Below are 16760 nucleotides of genomic sequence, written 5' to 3' on the forward strand. Positions count from 1 at the left end.
TAAAGGGCAAGATAAAAAACATTATAGGCTTTGCAGACCTTTCAGACTGTTGTAATGACTCAACACTGCCACTGCTCAGTTCTGTCATTGTAGTGCAAAAGTAGCCATACACAATATATAACGTGTACAAAACTTTCTTTTTTTAAAAGTGTAAAAACCAATCTTAGGGACTGTATGAAAAACAGATGGTGGACTGTATTTGTCTTACAAGCTGTAGTTTGCCATCCTCTGGTCTAACTGACTGGCTCCTGGATGCTTCTGTGTACATTTCTTGTTCTGAACTCCCAGTATCTGGTTTTTTGATTCATTTTTTATTATTCATTCAATATTTATTGAGTGCCTACTAATTGTCTGGGTCTGTGAGAGGTGTAGTGTATACAATGGTGAACAAAAAAGACATGGTTCCCACCTCCTTGGACCTTAATGTTTAATTGGGGATATAGACATTCCACAAGTAAATGAACAAAAATATAGTTCAAATTAAGTAAGTTCTACAAGTAGGGTAACCAACCATCCTGGTTTGCCTAAAACTTTCTTAGCTTTGGTACGGAAGGAACTGCATCCCAGGAATCCTCTGATTCCTGGTGATCAGGGTGGCTGATCACCCTACAGGGGTAAAAGCTGGTGCTATAAAAGAGAATAACAAAAAGGATATACTTTATACTGTATGTATAGTCTGGAAATCTTTCTGAGGCAGTAACATTTAAGCTGAGAACTGAAAGATAAGAAAAAAGACATTCATGAAAGAAGCTCAGCCACATGAAGAGAGGAAGGAAAGGGAAGTCTAGGCAAAAGAAGTCATTTGTTTACAAAGAGCTTGGGGCATTCAGGAAACTGTAAAAATCTATTTTTAACTAGGGCATATTAAACAAGGTAGATGGCAGGTTGAGATAAAATTAGAGATGTAGGAATGACTCATATCATGGTCCATTGTAAGAAGTCTGGGTTCTATTCTAAATGCAGTAGAAAACTATTGTCTAATTCATAAAAAAGGCTTTTCAAATATTTTGTGCCTAACCCAGGGATAGAGAAACATTAACCATAATCCTTTTTTCAAGACATACATTGTCTATCGGTTACCTCAAGGATGGTCTTACCTATCTGTAATACAGAGGATGAGCGCTAAAGTGTACAGTGGGTGTACAGTGAGGAAGAGAAGTTAAAAAGGAAAGGAAAGCCTTAACTTATTCTTTCCAGCTGGGGAATTTCTCAGGCTCTCCCTCCTACCTTCTGCTTCATATTTCTCCAATAGTCATTTGGTTTCCCCATCTGTATATGATTATTTCATATTTCCACATGTCTGCTCTGTCAGCGACCTTATAGGCTAGTGATTAGGGTATATGATCTCTCTGGAGTTAATTTGTCATTCTCCCCAGATACTGCCTTTTTGTTGGCTTCTCTTGACCTCACCCACTGCAGCCAGGGCAGTAAGAGATCCCCTCCTATACACCCTAGGACTGCATCCAGGACAACAGGTCATGTTGCTTGGGGAGGGGAAGCACTCTAAGACAAAGACTCAAAACATTCATTTTGCATGTGCAGATACAGCTGCAGCCCGTCCACATGTTAAAGTATGGAAGGCCTTCACAGAAATCTATAAGAAATGCCACAGGCTTTGATTTCTGGCTGATGTCTCATGCAGAAATAGTGCATTTCATCGGCTTGCATTAACAACTCTGGTAATGAGAATGGAGTTATTGACATTTCCATTTCATGGTGTGAACACTCCATCATAATGAGGGGGAGTGTGGCTGTTAACTGCTGTGTTGTTAGGACAGGAAAATGAAAATTATTGTTCATCCTTTGTCCCGTGTGAAAAATGCCCTCATTTAAATGTCCTGAGATTGCTCCCTATCAAGTCCAAGGATCAGACTGGTCCGCAAATTTGCTTCTGGTTAGTATGATAATGAGACTTCAACTACACACCAAATAATTATATTTATTTAAATTTATGATTGTGCATTAGAGAGCTCAGTAGTATTCAGGAGGTCTTGAAGCCATAACTTATAGCCTCAACCTCACCTTCTTCTATACATTTTACTTTTAGAAACTGCTGTTGAAATGCAGATGGCTATATAAATTTCCACTCCTGATCTGAAATATATCCAGCAATGTATGCCACGATTAATTGGCACTTCAGACCTCCTCTTTTCCCCCCAGGGATTATCTGTTTTGCAGCCTATGAGATAAAATGATAGGATCCTCTGTTAATATACATTCTCTCTGCAGCTCTCAAAGACTAGCATCTAGCAGCAATGGTGGAAATTTAATCTTGATCTTCTATCACAGCTTGTTTAAAAATTACATCCAATAGCCAGCCAGTGTGTGAAGGCCACTCTCCCTGAGTTCAGAGTTTCTCAGTCACTTTCTTTCTTTGTTATTATTAAAGGCCAAGCTCAGAATCCCTATGTTCATCACTGCTGAGCGTTGACAAGCCACAAACACTGCCACTGACAGTAGTTAAAAAAGCAGCTGGGTTAATGCTGACATATTGCTATCTTCTGAGGGCCAGTTGATGTGTGTTCATTTATAGTCTAATTGCATGTCCACTTTAAAAAAATCAGCTCCCAGTCTGGAATGGATAAAAATACAATTACCGAATGATATGTGTAATCATTCAGTGCTGTTAGTCCCCAAAGGTGATATTTCAGTGACATTGAGAAAATTAGATCTATTCTTTACAATTATATGGCTATACTTTCACTCTAATGCCATTCTAATTGGAAAGGAGCATTGAAATGTGAAGCTGTGTGCGTTTCACTCTCTAATTATCACTGAACAACTCATTCTTAGGATAGGTTTCTGGAAAAGACAGTTGCCACAATGCTTTGATAATCCCAGATATTCATTGCTGCTTTCATGTCAGATAAAACTTGTTTTCCTTCAGTAAAATTTAGATTGCCACTGAGAGCTTACTAGAAATAAAGATTTGGGTGAATGCCTGTAATTTTTATAGTCCATTCATGTTTCTGAAAAGAAAATTTCTATAGGGATATACTCCCCCCAATTTTTACTTCCAAATGGACCTTCAAAATGTGAATATTTGCCCCCCTATTTTACAAGGTGGTTGGGAGGCTCAAATTTCATAATAAAAGTACAAGTTATTTTGTAAGCTTTTAAGATATATACAAACATGAGCTATTACTCTTAAAATTGCTGTTATTATTATTATTATTAATCATCTGTCAATATATGTCAGGACCTGATTTAGTCAGTTGTTTTGGGGCCACTGCGTATAGAAATTATGAAGTCAAATTAATATCTCTGGCCTTAATTCAGTTAGATCCCTACTGTACAAGTCAGCGGTGTCTGGATATCTGTGTATTTATTAAGGACCCTCGTCCATTCCCTATTCTCAGAATCATAGATTTATAGAACAAACAGTACAGCTAAAGTGACATTATACCCCACCAACTATGCTATTATTAGACTACAAACTCTAAGAAGGCAAGAACTGTCTCTTCATAGAAGGCATTGAATAGTTACAATCTGTCTGAAGAAGTGAATGAATACCTCTGTTTTATATTTCTTCATTCTTTATAAGCATATATTCCTTGATGTTATTGAGCATAATTACAATAACTGCTTTAAAATCCCTGTCTATGAATTCCAACATCTGAGTTATTAGTTATCATAGTTTCCGCTGATTGTCTTTTCCCTTGAGAATAGATCAAATTTTCCAGATTTTTGAATTTTGGATTGAATTCTGGATATTATGAGTGCTGTTGTAGAGATTCTGGACTATGTTATGTTCTTGCAAAGATTACTGATTTTTTATTCTTAGTGGGTAATTTGACTTGTCTCAAACTGAAAACTCTCTTTTGGACAGCAACTCAGTTATTTACTGGTAGCTAGGCTGCTTGCAGTCTGCCCTATGTTTGTGTGGTGCAGGGGTCAGTTAGGGATTTATACAGACTGTATATACAGAACATGTTGCTTACCTTCTCTGGCTCTTCTTCTGGGATTTTCCCCCACACTTTCTAGTGGCTGTCATTGGTTCTTCATGCCAGAAAGATTGCAGTTTTTTATAGGAGTTTTAGCTGCCCCATGTATGCTGACTGCATTCTGACCTTGAGCTAAAATCAGTAAAAAAAATAAATAAATAAAAATAAAAGTGGGGAACTCATGCCATGTCATTTTCTATATCCAACTGTCAACATCTCCTCAGAATCTGCCTAAATTTTGTTCACTCCTCAGGATCTTGTATTTTCCACAATTTGTAGTTTTTATCTGTTGGAGGATTTCTTTTATATTCTACATAATGAAAATTAGGTTCAGAGAGCTAGTGAGACTTATCTATTAAAACCATAGAGCTGGTTTTAATTCTCTAGTCATGACCATATAAACAGAGCCATGCCCATATTATCTTTCTTGATTCTAATCCAGGACTTTTTAAATCCCAGATTACTGTCCTCTCAGTCAATGTAGCACACCATCAGTTTAGGTCAACACTCAAAGTTTAAAGATGTCCCAATGAGGTACAGTTGCATTAAATATACTTCCCTTTGTTACTGAAGCTTAATTCAGAGTTTGTTCGGTAAATGCAATGCTCAACCAACAATTAGTAGCTACCTAGGATGAAGAGATGGTGATATTAGATGATAAATCCAAAGGACAAACAACAGCAAGAACAAAACAAGCTTACATCCACCTTCTAATTTAAAAAAAAAAAAATGTACGGGCCTATGAAATCATTGCATGTCATCATAGTGAGTAATTTTACAGGATTAAATTTCCGCTTTATAAATTGAAATTGTTGTATTAAACCATCTCTCTGGGCTCTTGTAGCCCAATGATCTTATTCAATTATTTTCACAAAGACACTGATTACCATTTAGATTGTCAATATCCATTCAGATTGCAGGTCGGGAAACTTAAGGGAAAAAGAGACAGCAAAAGTGAAAGTTTGTGAACCCTTTGAAAGGTGTACTGAACTATTAGGATGATCAACAAATAACCTGCTTCTTAATTTTCCTGTTTTCAAAATGCCTTGGGGCTACTGGAGGTATATTCTGTGCTTGGAATTCTAGTTATCTTATTCTCAAAACAACTTTGAAGTAAAGGGTACTGTCATCTCCGGTTTGCAGATGAAAAACTTAAAGAGGATTTGTAATTTGTCCAACACCATTTGTCTAGTCAGGATCAAAGCCAGGAAGCAAATCTCAGTTTGTCTGTTTCTAAGCCCATATACCCATTTTCCGATTGTTTACAAGGCCTCTCAGAAAGCTACAACCAAAAATGCCCCCAAAAGGAAAGTAACAACAATAGGGATTAATTTCTATAAATCTAGAAAAAGAGGAGTTAAATGGGCCAATGAGCATTTATCAGACTTTTTTAAGGCCCCAATATCACTCAATTTTATTCAATCTTTTTTGCACTAATTCTTTGCAGTCCAACTCTGAGACTCCAAATTATATGTCAAGTCTTCTTGTACATCACAGGGAAATTCATTTTAAAAAAATGTATCCTTTCTTTGCAGCTTTTGGTCTTCACCCTATAATGTTGTTGAGTCTTGGAGTCTATTTCCCGGAATGTTCTATTCTCAGCTATGGCATATATTTCCATCACTCCTTAGGAATTGATGCCAGACTCTGCCCCTTTCATCTTAACTTGAGCTCCAATTCACAGTTATCCTTCTGATGGCATGCACTTCCAGCCACTGGAGAAAACACCCCAGCCTGACCCAGGCCTACCCAGACCAGTCCCTGAGACTATACCTGCAGTGTCATGTCCATGGTGCCAGACTAATCTTCCTTAAACATCAATCTTATCTTGACCTCTAGGCTTGTCTCCTCATTTGTAGAACAAGATGTTTGAACTAGATGATCTCTAAGATCACTTCTTGCTCTAAAATGATATAAATTCTTTTCATGTACAAGTACGCATATTATTCTAGTATTCTCCAGAGAGTGGAGACACAAAACTATGTTCTTTTAGCATGCTTTCTTTTCAGAAAAGTTTTACAGAAATAAAACACTTTTCATTCAAGGTGTCAGTTACTAAAATCTGTTACAATACAATTTGAATACAGACTAGTTAATCACAGAAGTACTTTTAAGTGACCTTGTCATCCCCACTCCATTTGATTTGTTATAATTTACATCCTTTGTACTAAAAAAGAGAAGTGTTTTTTTCTCTGAAGATGTTTCCTGAGCTTAGAGAACCCTTGGGAAATGTAGAATTCCTTGTGAAATGCAAACACTGTTTCCTTTACCAGTGTTCCATTTTGTTTCAACTTCAAGGTTACCCAAGTGACAGAATGTCCCCCAAATCTTGCTGTCATTAAGAAAGTGGCATTTTATTTCAAGGAGTAATAGCTAAAATAATTTCACAAGGATAATGTGAATCTGATTTCAAGGTTTTATAGAAGCTGTCCATCTTTTCTTGGGAGTCAGGTTACCCACATTGTCAGCTACCTTCAGCTGAGGATGTTTTCCTGGGAGTGTGCATTGTTGGATAGGCTTAAACTTCTTCAACCTAGCACAGAGGATGTTTACCAAGAGCTGATTTAGACATCTTAAGCAGCAATTTTTTTTTTTTTTTTTTTGCGGTACGCGGGCCTCTCACTGTTGTGGCCTCTCCCGTTACGGAGCACAGGCTCCGGACGCGCAGGCTCAGCGGCCATGGCTTACGAGCCCTGCCGCTCAGCGGCATGTGGGATCTTCCCGGACCGGGGTACGAACCCGCGTCCCCTGCATCGGCAAGCGGACTCTCAACCACTGCGCCACCAGGGAAGCCCTTAAGCAGCAATTTTTAAAATAATTTTATACTAGTGTTCTTCTTTGAATTAGGTTATTATGTATGATTCAGTGATAGCATGGACCAACCATCAACTAGTCAATCTTATTAATGGTCCTCTGTCTACATAGTTGACAAATTCAGCCCTAGTATATACATACACATATAACATTAGTAATATAAAGAATCACTTTCCATCACTTGATATAAGCCATTCTCCAAATAAATTCACTGAGGGTCTCATATAGAATTCAATTAGTGAACTTAGTTTTTAAGTATCATCATCTGTACCCTCTGGATTATGCATCACAAGGTAAATTTTAGAGACCTGGGATATCCGTACTCAAGATATAACTTATGAAATAATACATACCTATATAAACTGGTTTGAAGAATTGCAAATAATTAAGTCAGGTGGTGTTTTTTTTTTCTTCATTGTTTTTCCCTTCTAAAACTACTTGATGCTGTTTAGATATTTGACTGAATGCAATACTCAGCTTTATTGCATTAGTTTGCTTACTTTTGTTAAGTTACTTTTTCCTCCATCCTATTTCCTTATCTCACCCTGGTCCCCTCACCTCTCAGTCCCCTCTGTCCACCTCTTAGCCTATTGTAATCCTATTTGATTGAGCTAAAATCCCATCTTTTTTTTTTTTTTTTTTGACGCTTCCCTGGCCAAAAGGCAGATCCCATCTATGAACTCTGTCTTCCCTGGTAGTTTGGCTATTTTGTCATGTTTTGATATTTTCTCTGTCTCATTAGACTATAAAGTACTTCAGGACACTACCACATACTGTAGGAAGGGGGTAGGAAAGGTACCTCTTCCTACCCCCCCCCATTGGCACAAAGCACAATGCTTCTGTTTCTGAGAGGTACCTAGAAAAATTAATGTGTGGAGAAGTTAGAGATTGAGAGTTGGAGGGAGGGGTGGGTTATCATAAGCTTTCTTAATGCAACCACGTCGACCGATAATATCAGGCATCAACCAATCACATCAAGTGCTGAACTACAGGGTTTCAAAAAAAAAAAAAGGACCAGCACCACAGGACGCACATGCAGACACACACACACACACACACACACACACACACACACACACACACACACACACACACACACACACACACACACACACACACACACACACACACACACACACACACACACACACACACACACACACACCTGGGTTCCCACCAGCCACAGATCCCGCCTGCCACCTCTCCTGGAGCACCCTAGCCCCATCCTATGAGCACCCTCCATTCCTCCCACTGACCTCCCTAAACACCCCTCCCACCCCCTCGCTGATAGGCTTCAGCTCCCTGCACGACCCCTGTGCACGTGCTGGTGTGGTAGGGCTGAAGATGCCCTGTTACTATCTCTTTGGGGCCACAGTCAACACGGCCTCAAGAATAGAGTCTAATGGGGAAGCCCTGAAGATCCACTTGTCTCCTGAGACCAAGGCTATCCCGGAGGAGCTTGGTGGTTTCGAGCTGGAGCTTCAAGGGGATGTAGAAATGAAGGGCAAAGGCCCAGTTCGGGCCTACTGGCTCCTGGGGGAGCCAGGGAGTAGCACCTGAGGCTGACCTGCCTCCCCTCCTGGCCTTCCACACCTCCCTTCCCTGAGCCAGAGGTGACAGAGAGGCGCCAGGCCTCAGCCTCGCCCACAACAGCCCCGCCATTGCCAAAGAAGTGGTTTGAACAGCTCAGATGTGCTGACTGCAGTGGAGATACCAGATGTTACCTCTGAAAGAGGACTGGTGTGGGGAAGAACTTGGAGCTCACAGGACCGGACCAAAACTCACAGTCATGCCCAGTGACACACACACATAGGCACATGCACTCACTCTCCACCCTGACTCAGGCCGGGCCAGGCTGGGATGTGGATTCCTAGATCCTCCTGCCCCTCCCTGTGCCCTCTTCCCTCAACCTTGTTACAGTGTGACTTTTATGAGGAGGGGGGAGGAGCCCCCTGAGGGGGAATAGGAAAAGGGACTATAGGTGAATCTAGGGGACGGGGGACTCCACATCTAGGCCTAGACCACATAAGCCACATACACACCCCTGTCCCCCAACACCCAACACTGGATACAGAGCACAGGGGAGAAAGGGGAGGCATGGAGGGCTGGGGACCTGTATGCTTTGCTTCTCCTGTGAGTGGAGACCATTAAAATCTTCATTCAAAGAAAAAAAGAGAAGACATGTAATTTAGCCACTGAAGAAAGGAAAACTTCAAGACTCAAATGAGAATATTCCCACTATTAAGATTAAATCTTCTAGGAGTCCCCTTACTTTTCCCAGACTCATTCACCTGACTCTCAGTGATCCATTTTCCTGAAGCGGTGACTTCAGAAGTGCGGTCTTACTTCACATTGGTTTATTTAATCTAACGTGCATACATATCAAACAGAGGTCAATTGGGCTGAGAAACGATCTTGCTCATATTAGAAATTAAATATTGCTATGGTCAAGTTTTATAGATTAGTGCATGGTTAGTTTTGCTTATTTTACTCTGGTGTACATTTCTAACTTTATTTTAAAAATCTAGATTTTTTTTTTCTTATTTCTTATTTTTTTTTCTTATTTCACAAGATGTGATAATCTCAAATAAGGTTTAAAGAAATTTCCCCCTGCTACAGTGGAGGATTCCTGGACTGAATGTCAATATTATGACATAGTATGAGTGTGTTTTGTGTTTGGTAATTGCAATCATTGTTGCTTTTGTTGTGGTCATCCATTTACAATGCTTGGTGTCAGTTTATTTATCTCTTGTAAAAATAAAATACAGTGTGTGTGTGTGTGTGTGTGAGAGAAAAAAAAAGAAATTTCCCAAAGACCCTAGTATTTGGATGTATTCAGTAGTATGTACTCATTGATTGATTCATACTATTCTGCATGTTATTTGTTATATTTGCTTTCGGTAACCTCAGTATTAGACACTTGTAACAAAAATAGAATGAGTTCCTGACTTAAAGGATTTTGTCGTCTAAAAAAGAGAAACACGAGCAAATAAGTAATAGCAATTCAAATTGCTGTAGTCTATAAAAAGACAAAACAATTTTTTATTGAAAGGTTTGTCAAGGAATGTTTGAATAAAAGTTTTGAAAATATTAAAGTATATCATTTTAGAAGTTTTGACAAATATATATCCCCTTGAAACTATCACTACAACCAAGATGACACATCCATATGCCCCAAAGTTTCCTCTTTGTGAGTTCTTCCTCCCACCATTCCAAACCCCACCCTACCCCCACAAGCAACCAATGATCTGATTTCTACCACTATGGGATACTTTCCATTTTCCAAAATTTTATATAAATAGAGTTATGCAGTATGTACATTCACATCTTCCACTCAGCATAATTATTTGGGGATTCAGCCATGTTGTAGCATATGTTCATTTTCTTATTGATAAGTAATATGTCATTATATGAGTATATCTCAATTTTATTATCTTCTTATTGATGGACTTTTGGGTTATTTCCAGTTTTGGGCTATTACAAACAAAGCTATGAACAGTTATGAACAAGTCTGTGTATAAGAATACCATTTCATTTCTCTTAGGTAAATACCTAGAAATAGAATGGCCAGGTAATATGGATCACTTTTTAAGAAATTGCCAAACTCTTTTCCAAAATGTTTGAAACCACTTTACAATCCCAGCGTATGAGACTTCTAGTTGCTCTGGTTGGTCAGTGTTTCTAATTTTAGTCATTCTAGTAGCAGTACACTGGTATCTCTTTGTAGTTTTAATTTGCCTTTGAATAATAATGTTGGCAGCAACTTTCCATGTGCTTATTTGCCAACTGTATATCTTATTTGGTGAAGTGTCTGAGCAACTGTCTTGCCCATTTTAAAATTGTCTTCTTGATTGCCCTCTTATCAAGTTGTAAGAGTTCTTCATATATTCTAGATACAGATCCTTGGTTGGATACATGTTTTGCAAAAATATACTTTCGCAGTCTGTGGCCTGCTTTTCATTTTCTTGTCCATGCTATTTGAAGATCAAAAGCTCTTAATTTTTATAAAGGTCGTTTATTGACTTTTTCCATTTATAGTGAAGTTTGTATAATACTTAAGAAATCTTAGCCAAGAAAATAGGTTACTAAGATATTTTTCAAAACTTTTAAAGTTTTAGCTCTTATATTTAGGTCTGTGATCAATTTCAAGTTAATTATTGTATGTGGTCCTATAAAGAACATTTTTACATATGTTCAAGCACAATTTATTATAAAGATCATCCTGTTCTCACTGAATTGCTTTGGTAAATTTGTAAAAAATGAATTGAACATATATGTGTGTCTTTATCTGAACACTCTATTCCAATGAACCATCTTCTGTCTTTACACTAGTGCCATAATGTTTTGATCACTGTTTATTTATTTTTAAATTAATTTTTATTGGAGTATAGTTGCTTTACAATGTTGTGTTAGTTTCTACTTTACAGCAAAATGAATCAGCTATACATATACATGTATCCCCTCTTTTTTGGATTTCCTCCCCATTTAGGTCATCATGGTACATTAAGTAGAGTTCCCTGTGCTATACAGTATGTTCTCATTAGTTATCTATTTTATACATAGTATCAATAGTGTATATGTGTCAATCCCAATCTCCTAGTTCCTCCCACCCCCCATTTCCCTCTTGGTATTCGTACATTTATTCTCTACATCTGTGTCTCTATTTCTGCTTTGCAATAAGATCATCTATACCATTTTTCTAGATTCCATATATATGCATTAATATACGATATTTGTTTTCCTTTTTCTGACTTACTTCACTCTGTATGACACTCTTTAGGTCCAGCCACATCTCTACAAATAACCCAATTTTGTTCCTTTTTATGGCTGAGTAATATTCCATTGTTTATATGTATTCAAATAAGTCTTGAAATAAGTTGTACAAGACCCCAAATTTGTTCTTCTCTTTTAAAATTATTTTGGCAATTCTAAGCCCATTTCATTTTGATATAAAGTTTAGAAAATTGCTTGGAAATTTCTACAAAAAAATCCTGAGTGAATTTTGTTTAGAGTTACATTGAATAGGTAGATCAATTTAAAGAATATTGTTATCTCAACAATACTGAGGATTCCTATCCATGAATAAAGCATATCTCTCCACTTATTTAGGTCTTCTTTAATTTTTCCCAGCAATGTTTGATAGTTTGCAGTAGATAGGTCTTGTGCATAATTTGACAAATTTATCCCTAAATATTTCATATCTTATATACTATTGTAAACAGTGTTGTATTTTTTATTTCAATTTCTAATTTCTCATTACCAGTATACAGAAACACATTAATTTCTCTATATTAATCTTGTATCCTGCAAGCATACTAAAATCATTTATTAGTTTTAGTAACATATTTATAGATTCCCTAGGATTTTCTACATGTATGATCAGGTAGTCTATGAATAAAGACAAATTTACATGTTTTGTTCCAACCTAGATGTCTTCAGTTCTTTTCTTGTCTTGTTGAACTATCTAGAACCTTGAGAACAGGGTTGAACAGAAATGGTGAGAGCAGACATCATTGCCTTATTCCTAATCTTATGAAAATATCATTTTGTCTTTCACCATTAAGTATGATTTTAGAAGTAGGATTTTCCTTGATGCTCTTTATCAAGTTGAGAAAATTCATTTCTCTTTCTAATTTCTTAAGAGCTTTCACAAGGGAGCGTATTTGATTTTGTCAAAGTGTTTTTCTATATCTTATTTAAATAGTGGTATGTTTTTGGTTTTAGTCTGTTAATATGGTAAATTACATTGATTTATTTTTACTAGTCTTTATCTTTAGAACAGTTTTAGAATTACAGAAAAAATTGAAAAGATAGTAGAGTTCCCAATATGCCCCATATCCAGTTTCTGAGGTTATTAATAACATATTACTAGTATGATATATTTGTTAAAATTAATAAACTAACACGGTTATGCTATTATAAACTAAAGTCCATAGTTTAGTTAGATTTCCTTAGTTTTACCTAGTGTCCTTTTTCTGTTCCAGGATTCCATCCAGCTTATCATATTACATGCAGTTGTCATGTCTCTTTAGGCTTCTCCTGTTTGTGGTGGTTTCTTGGACTTTCTTTGTGTTGATGACCTCGATAGTTTTGAGGAGTACTGGTCAGGTGTTTTGTAAGAATCTCCCTATTTGAATAAAATGATGTTTTTTTCCTGTGACAAGATTGAATTTATGGGTTATAGAGAGGAAGAACACAGTGGTAAAGTGCCATTTTTATCACATTTTTCATCATTTTTTAATCAAATCAAAGGTATGTAATATCAACATAACTTATTACTGTTGATATTAACCTTTTTTCCACTAATAAATCTTTTTTTAATTGAGATGTAATTGACATGTAACATTGTATTAGTTTCAGGCATATAACATAATGATTTGATATTTGTATATATTGCTAAATGATTACCACAATAAGTCTGGTTAATGTTATCACCACATACAACTTTTCTTTTTTCCTTGTGGTAAGAAATTTTAAGATCTACTCTGTTAGCAACTTTCAAATATACAATCCAATATCATCAACTATAGTCAACATGCTGTACATTATATTCTTATTACTTATTCATTTAAAGTTTTACCTTTTGACCCACTTCATCAATTTCGCCCACCGCCACCCCCCCTGATGTTAACCTTGATCACCTGGATGAGAAAATATTTGCTAGGTTTCTCCACTGTAAAGTTACTCCTATTTCCCCTTTTTCTTATTGTACTTCTTGGAAATAAGTCACTATGCACAGCCCACACTTAAGGAGTGGGGAGTTATGCCATATCTTCTTGAGGGAAAAATATTTACAGAAAATTATTTGGCATGCTTCTGTACATGTCTTTTCTTCTCCATTTAGTTATTTATGCAGTCATTACTTTTATCAGTATTGACTCATGGATATTTATTTTATACTTTGGGTTATACTCCAATGTTATTTTATTTTCTTGCTCAAATTATTATGATTTTGGCTACTGAGGACACTTATAGTTGGCTCCTGTCTCCTTTGACATTCTCCCATCATTGTATTTTTGTTTTGTTTTGTTTTGTTTGTGTCCTTTACTTCCTGGCACTGCAAGATACTGTAGGCTCTTCTTGTATATTTCCTGCCTAAGTCCTAGAATAAACTATTTCTCCAAAGATCCCTGGTTCTTTTTATTGGAAACTGGTATTAGATATCAAGATCTGAATGTTAGGTGTGCATGTTACATCCATTCTTTTTTTTTTTTTTTCAATTTTATTTTTTTACACAGCAGGTTCTTATTAGTCATCCATTTTATACACATCAGTGTATACATGTCAATCCAAATCTCCCAATTCATCACACCCCCACCCCCACCCCCCGCCACTTTCCCCGCTTGGTGTCCATACGTTTGTTCTCTACATCTCTGTCTCAATTTCTGCCCAGCAACCTGGTTCATCTGTACCATTTTTCTAGGTTCCACATATATGCGTTAATATATGATATTTGTTTTTCTCTTTCTGACTTACCTCACTCTGTATGACAGTCTCTAGATCCATCCACGTCTCTAAAAATGACCCAATTTCATTCCTTTTTATGGCCAAGTAATATTCCATTGTATATATGTACCACATCTTCTTTGTACATTCGTCTGTCAGTAGGCATTTAGGTTGCTTCCATGACCTGGCTATTGTAAATAGTGTTGCAATGAACATTGGGGTGCATGTGTCTTTTTGAATTATGGTTTTCCCAGGGTATATGACCAGTGGCAGGATTGCTTGATCATTTGGTAATTCTACTTTTAGTTTTTAAGGAACTTCCATACTGTTCCCCATAGTGGCTGTATCAATTTATTCCCACCAACAGTGCAAGAGGGTTCCCTTTTATCCGCTCTCTCCAGCATTTGTTGTTTGTAGATTTTCTGATGATGCCCATTCTAACTGGTGTGAGATGATACCTCATTGTAGTTTTGATTTGCATTTCTCTAATAATTAGTGATGTTGAGCAGCTTTTCATGTGCTTCTTGGCCATCTGTAAGTCTTCGTTGGAGAGCTGTCTATTTAGGTCTTCTGCCCATTTTTGGATTGGGTTGTTAGTTTTTTTAATATTGAGTTGCATGAGCCGCTTATATATTTTGGAGATTAATCCTTTGTCCATTGATTCATTTGCAAATATTTTCTCCCACTCTGAGGGTTCTCTTTTCATCTTGTTTGTAGTTTCCTTTGCTTTGCAAAAGCTTTTAAGTTTCATTTGATCCCATTTGTTTATTTTTGTTTTTATTTTTATAACTCTGGGAAGTGGATCCAAAAAGATCTTGCTGTGATTTATGTCAAAGAGTATTCTTCCTATGTTTTCCTCTAAGAGTTTTATAGTGTCCAGTCTTACATTTAGGTTTCTAATCCATTTTGTGTTTATTTTTGTGTATGGTGTTAGGAAGTGTTCTAATTTCATTCTTTTACCTGCAGTTGTCCAGTTTTCACAGCACCACTTATTGAAGAGGCTGTCTTTTCTCCATTATATATCCTTGCCTCCTTTGTCATAGATTAGTGGGCCATAGGTGAGTGTGTTTATCTCTGTGCTTTCTATCTTGTTCCATTGATCTATATTTCTGTTTTTGTGCCAGTACCATATTGTCTTGATTACTGTAGCTTTGTAGTATAGTCTGAAGTCAAAGAGTCTGATTCCTATAGCTCCGTTTTTTTCCCCTCAAGACTGCTTTAGCTATTCAGGGTCTTTTGTGTCTCCAAACAAATTTTAAGATTTTTTGTTCTAGTTCCATAAAAAATGCCATCGGTAATTTGATAGGGATTGCATTGAATCTGTAGATTGCTTTGGGTAGTATAGTCATTTTCACAATGGTGATTCTTCCAATCCAAGAACGTGGTATATCTCTCCATCTGTTGGTATCATCTTTAATTGTTTTCATCAGTGTCTTATAGTTTTCTGTATACAGGTCTTTTGTCTCCCTAGGTAGGTTTATTCCTAGGTATGTTATTCTTTTTGTGGCAATGGTAAATGGGAGTGTTTCCTTAATTTCTATTTCATATTTTTCATCATTAGTGTATAAGAATGCAAGAGATTTCTGTGCATTAATTTTGTATCCTGCAACTTTACCAAATTCATGGATTAACTCAAGTAGCTTTCTGGTGGCATCTTTACGATTCTCTATGTATAGTATCATGTCATCTGCAAAGAGTGACAGTTTTACTTCTTTTCCAATTTGTATTTCTTTTTCTTCTCTGATTGCCATGACTAGGACTTCCAAAACTATGTTGAATAATAGTGATGAGAGTGGACATCCTTGTCTTGTTCCTGATCTTAGAGGAAATGCTTTCAGTTTTTCACCATTGAGAATTATGTTTGCTGTGGATTTATCATATATGGCCTTTATTATGTTGAGGTAGGTTCCCTGTATGCCACTTTCTAGAGAGGTTTTCTCATAAATGGGTGTTGAATTTTGTCAAAGGCTTTTAATGCCTCTATTGAGATGATCATATGGTTTTTCTTCTTGTATTTGTTAATATGGTGTATCACATAGATTGATTTGCATATATTGAAGAATCTTTGCATCCCTGGAATAAATCCCACTTGATCATGGTGTGTGATCCTTTTAATGTGTTGGTGGATTCTGTTGCTAGTATTTGTTGACGATTTTTGCATCTGTATTCATCAGTGATATTGGTCTGTAATTTTCTGTTTTTGTAATATCTTTGTCTGGTTTTGGTATCAGGGTAATGGTGGCCTCATAGAATGAGTTTGGGAGTGTTCCTTCCTCTGAAATTTTTGGAAGACTTTGAGAAGGATGGGTGTTAGCTCTTCTCGAAATGTTTGATAGAATTCACCTGTGAAGCCATCTGGTCTTGGCCTTTTGTTTGTTGGATTATTTTTAATCACAGTTTCAATTTCATTACTTGTGATTGGTCTCTTCATATTTTCTCTTTCTTCCTGGTTCAGTCTTGGAAGGTCATACCTTTCTAAGAATTTGTCAATTTCTTCCAGGTTGTCCGTTTTATTGGCATAGAGTTGCTGGTAGTAGTCTGTTAGGATGCTTTGTA

This window comes from Globicephala melas, chromosome 2 (assembly GCF_963455315.2).
Source record: "Globicephala melas chromosome 2, mGloMel1.2, whole genome shotgun sequence".
Classification (NCBI taxonomy): Eukaryota; Metazoa; Chordata; class Mammalia; order Artiodactyla; family Delphinidae; genus Globicephala; species Globicephala melas.